The sequence below is a fragment of the Silene latifolia genome, chromosome 1 (assembly GCF_048544455.1).
Source record: "Silene latifolia isolate original U9 population chromosome 1, ASM4854445v1, whole genome shotgun sequence".
In the NCBI taxonomy this organism is placed as follows: domain Eukaryota; kingdom Viridiplantae; phylum Streptophyta; class Magnoliopsida; order Caryophyllales; family Caryophyllaceae; genus Silene; species Silene latifolia.
Window position 1 is genome coordinate 36918845 of NC_133526.1, and position 5667 is coordinate 36924511.

General features: G+C 39.2%; 1 long non-coding RNA gene across 1 annotated transcript; it reads left to right on the forward strand.

Annotated features, from left to right (window-relative positions):
* Positions 1-239: 239 nt before the first annotated feature.
* Positions 240-619, forward strand: LOC141587346 (uncharacterized). Its single transcript, XR_012519756.1, has 2 exons — positions 240-315; positions 415-619. It is a non-coding gene; the product is annotated as an uncharacterized LOC141587346 (long non-coding RNA).
* Positions 620-5667: the final 5048 nt, after the last annotated feature.

Consider the following 5667-nt stretch of genomic DNA (forward strand, 5'->3'; position numbering starts at 1 on the left):
CAAACGCCATTTTCATCACTACAAATTAATACCAACTCGCGTGCAAACTCGACTGTCTCCATTTTTTTATAAGGTATTTTCTCCATTCCTTATTCAGTGATTTGTAGTTTGTTTTTTTTGTTAATTATTGCCTTTGTTAAACTATCATAAAAAGAGTTCATTAGATTTTTCAATTTTCAATTATGGGTTTGTTGATGTTTATTTGTTCAATTGTTAATTATGGTTGTGCAGATCAAATTCGAGGTCATTTGATAATTAACAATGGTTTTTGCCAAGAAAAATGCCAAGAAATCTTCCAAGAAATCTGAATCGAAGGTAAAAAATCTCGTGTTGTTGGTATAACTCTTATAGAATGATTTGTAACTTCAATTAAATATCTGTATAACTCTAATCCCAATTGTTTGTCATCTACAGATGGATGTTGTAGAAAGTATTGACACGGGAGTTGATATCCAGGTTAAAAGTTTCGATTTTGATTTATACGTTACTAGATGTCTAACTCTGCTTACTAGATGTATAACTATAGTACTCAATATGTATAACTCTGGGTAATTAATGTAAAACTCTGGTTAATAGATGTATAACTCTGGGTAATTAATGTAAAAAACTGGTTAATAGATGTACTCAATATGTATAACACTGGGTAATTAATGTAAAACTCGGTTAATAGATGTATAACTTCATCACGACGCAATATGTATAACTCTGGTTGCTAGATGTATAACTCTGGGTTCTAGATGTATAGCTCTTCTGATTCTGTGACCAACTCCTTCTTTATAATGTCAAACTCTAATTGTTATATGTATGACTATACTTTTAATTAGTTTCCATTCATAGAGTTATACAATATATGCCTACAGTTATACAATTTATACCTGGATATATACAATATATAGCTAGAGTTATACAATTTATACTTTGGAGTTATACATTAGATGCCTGGACTTATACCTGGAGTTATTCCTGGAGTTATTCATTATACTTGTATATGCTTACGCTTATACATTGTAACTACGGGTAATTAATGTAAAAAACTGGTTAATAGATGTATAACTTTACTACGCAATATGAATAACTCGGTTCATAGATGTATAACTCGGGTTCTAGATGTATAGCTCTTCCGATTCTCGTGACCAACTCCTTCTTCATAATGTCAAACTCTAATTGTTATATGTATGACTATACTTTTAATTAGTTTCCATTCATAGAGTTATACAATATATGCCTACAGTTATACAATTTATACCTGGATATATACAATATAAAGCTAGAGTTATACAATTTATACTTTGGAGTTATACATTAGATGCCTGGACTTATACCTGGAGTTATTCCTGGAGTTATTCATTATACTGTATATGCTTACAGTTATACATTGTAACTCTGGGTAATTAATGTAAAAAACTGGTTAATAGATGTATAACTTTAGTACGCAATATGTATAACTCTGGTTCATAGATGTATAACTCTGGGTTCTAGATGTATAGCTCTTCTGATTCTGTGACCAACTCCTTCTTCATAATGTCAAACTCTAATTGTTATATGTATGACTATACTTTTAATTAGTTTCCATTCATAGAGTTATACAATATATGCCTACAGTTATACAATTTATACCTGGATATATACAATATAAAGCTAGAGTTATACAATTTATACTTTGGAGTTATACATTAGATGCCTGGACTTATACCTGGAGTTATTCCTGGAGTTATTCATTATACTGTATATGCTTACAGTTATACATCTAGGACTAGAGTTATACATTACATGACCAGAGTTATACTTTCTATTGCTAGAGTTATACATCTAGGACTAGAGTTATACATTACATGACCAGAGTTATACTTTGTATTGCTAGAGTTATACATTTTATCGCAGTCATTTGTTGTATAACTCTGATTACATGTTGAATAACTTCTGCTGTCATAATGTATAACTGGAGTTATACAATATTTGGTTAGAGTTGTACATTTTATTCCCGGAGTTATACAAGATATGCCTAGAGTTACACATTAGATAACTTGTTATTATATGTATAATCTGTCTTTATTAATCAATCCCTTTTTTGTTTGTCACCTACAGATGGATGTTGTACCAAGTCTTGAGAAGGAGCTGATTCTCGGGTTCAAAGTTTGACCCTTTTATAATCTGTTGTCATTTGTTGTATAACTCGATTACATTTTGAATAACTTTTGCATGTTAGAATGTATAACTCTTGATATTTCCCGATTAACTCTATTATCGTAATGTATAACTTTTGTTATATTTTGTATAACTCTGACTATCTATTGTATTACTTTAATTCACAATATGTCTATTTCTTTGTTCCAAATATCTCTAATTGCAACTACAGTATGTCTAATTTTGTGTGTTGTCCTTGCTTTTCCCCAGATGGTTGAGGCCAAGCCAAGGGTAAAGAGGGTGCATGAAGTAACGGTTTCGTGTCGACCTCAAAGACTTGTCTCTGTCATTGAAAAGCTTAATGAGGATCAGTGTCCGCTTTGTTAAGAAAATTGGGTTTGGTGGCCTTTTGGAACTCAAGATTAGCAGACTTCCCACTTGCACACGTTCGCTGTTCCTTCGGAGTCCTTCTCTCGACGGGTCATATGTGTTCGGGGCTTCGCGGAAGAAGGAGTTTATGATCGATAAGCATGACGTGCATGATCGTTTCTTGTTACCTTTCGGACCCGACCCTCTCCCTTTGGTGCCCGTGAGCTCGCGAAGGGGTCCACCGATCCCGAGAATAAGGAGTCAAGGATAAATGGCAAAGCAAGCGTGCGGGGTGGCCAAAGGGAATAGTTCAATACCCTTAGGGAAAGTTTTCAAGCAACTTATGGAGTACGAGGAGGCGGACGATCAATTTTGCCGCCTATTTGTTTTGTTCTGTATGTCTTCATTCCTCGCACCCACCCCAAACAACGGGATAGATTGGAAGCTGTTAAGGGCTGTAGAAGATCCTAAAGCCATCCCGCATTTTGACTGGTGCTCTTATATTTTGGACATGACGGTGAAAGCGGGGGTAGACTGTAAAAACGGGGTAACAATGTTGAACGGGTGTATCCCGTGTGAACATGATCTACCTTTGATTAAACATTGGGATGAAACTGCGCTTGTAGAGAGGGTAAAATTTGAGGTGGGTCAAGGGGGATTGGGTACTTTAACCTTGTCTAAGACCAGGTATCGAAGGTGCCTTCAAGACCCCTCTTATGGAAGGAGTGTGGACGAGGCGACCTCGGCGGCCCGCGTGAACCCAAACAATCTGTTGCTAACAGCCCCCCGCCCTCTCTCTCTCCTGCCAAGTTCTCGAGAAGAAGTTCCTTCGAGATAGAACTACCATCAAAGCGTCGAGGATGACCAGGAATTGAAAGCTAGGGCTGTCGATGTAAGTGCAAACTATTATATATTTCTGCAGATGGATTCTGTTTCAGCTTAACGTACCCATATATTATAATATAACTAACTTAGTGTACTTCTTGGATTCAGGGTACCCACGAGCTTTATCTACAAATGCAAAGGAACGCTATTGTGTTCTATTCATGGTACGCACATGCAACCGCACGGATCAAAGTCAGAACTAGTGATCCGACGGGCCTAAATCCTAGTCAGGCCTCTCAAGAATTCTTTGAGGGTGAAAAGATTCAAAAGTACGTCGCTGAAGCAGAACAGATTGCAGAAAGGCTGAAGGTTTCTGTGCGTAACGCTCCTGCATTTGGAGAGGTAATTACTGAGCCTCCCAAAAAATCTGACGGAATCGATGCATCTACGCGTCAAATAAGTGAAGTTCTGTCTAGTCTCGCCAATGATGCGGGTGGCAGGGGTGGTAACCCCCGTGTTGAGCCGCGTCTAGAGTCCGTCAAAGCCGAGACACCAACGAAATCGATTCTGCGCTTTCATGGTCCAAGATTATGGAGGAAGTGGGAGGTGATACAGTCGTTTCTAAGCCGTTGTCACCTGATAGCCCAGGGTTAGAGGATCAAGTTGTATGCACCCCCGCCCCAACTGTCAGAGAACTGTTGTTGGAGGCGCGTTACACCGAGGAGGAAATTGACGAAACTCTTGGACCGTCAAAGGACGATGAGGCTTGTCTCTGGACAGGTGATGAGGGGCATGAGCACGTTCATGGGGATGGATTGAATGAAAATGCTGAAAATGGTGGAAGATTGTCAGACACTGACCATGAAGGAGCAACAGACATTGTAGGCCAAGCCGACGGACGGTCGAGAGAATGCCGAATCTCGCCCGTGGTAGGTGATGAGGTGCATGAGCAAGTTCATGGGGAGGGATTGCAAGAAAATGTTGAAAGATTGTCGACAATCAACCGTCGAAAAAGCGATGGAAAAATCTACGGTCCCAGAATGGGTTTGGACACACAAGAATTGATGGAGTGTCTGTTTTCTACTGCTGAAATGAAGGAAGCTGCATGTGGACTTCCAGCGTACGGGAGTGGTCCTGGTGGCGAGGTAATTTTTTTAATTTGCGATAAATACTTTTTATACAATGTTTTTTTTTTTTTTTTATTGGTAGTGTATAACTCTATGTTGATATAGTATAACCTTGTTGAAACTTATGTTGAGGCCTTGAATCGTAGTATAACCGTAACGGCGGTTGGTACAACTCTTAACCAAAAGATATACGACCACGCTTATACAAGATATGACTAGAGTTATACAATAGATGCTTTAGAGTTATACATTAGATAGCTGGAGGTATATCTAGAGTTATACAATGAGAGTTATACATTATAGTGTATATGCTTACGATTATACATTATATGGCCGAGTTATACATTTTATGCTTACGCTATACATTTTATGGCCAGAGTTATACGTTTGGCGTTTAATTTTGTTATTTTTCATTCAGGCCACTTTGAAAAAGGATGTAATTGAGAATGTTGAACAACATTCTAACAATGGGGGAGTAAACGTAGATGTTGTCGAGGGTGCGGAGATCACCCGGGGGAATCCTTCAACTGAATGTACTGGAAATGAAATCCCCCTGACTTTCATGAGCACGGCAGAGGTGAATGAGGCATTTGCCGGGGTTGAGGAGCGAATGATCGGTCTTTGCCAAAGAAGGTTTGGTAGTTGAAATCGCTGGTGCTAGGGTTGAGCCGGTTGCACCACATCCACCCCCTATTTATGTGCCGCGATGTGACATGATCCACCACCCCTTCTTGCTGCATTCAGCTGACACCCTTCCGTGTATGGACATTGTACCTGAGAACCTAGGTTGTTCTCGGGATTGCGGGGCACCCGAACCCGACCAAAGACGTATGCTCACAAAGTGGTTGCGTTTTAACAAGGAACGTTTCGGACGGTGTTCGGGTGAGGAAGGATGTAATGGATTATGTATTTGATGAATTCCACGACCATAATAAATCGTAAGTAAAAGATAAGTTTTACCTATATTTCAATACGACAGACAAACAGGCCATGAATGCATTCCCTTGCTGCGTGTCTCAATTTTGCTAATCCTTTGTAGGGAACAATTGGTCATATATCCTACACCAAACTGCATAACGCGTATTGATCTCCAGTCGTTGATGCCCGGAAACAGATTCTGGAAATGTCATCGATCACCGGTCCGTGCTACTCAATCAGCTTACGCACGCGAACACCGCAGCTGTTTCAAGTTCGCGCTGTTTCTTTGGCCTAAGTCACTCTG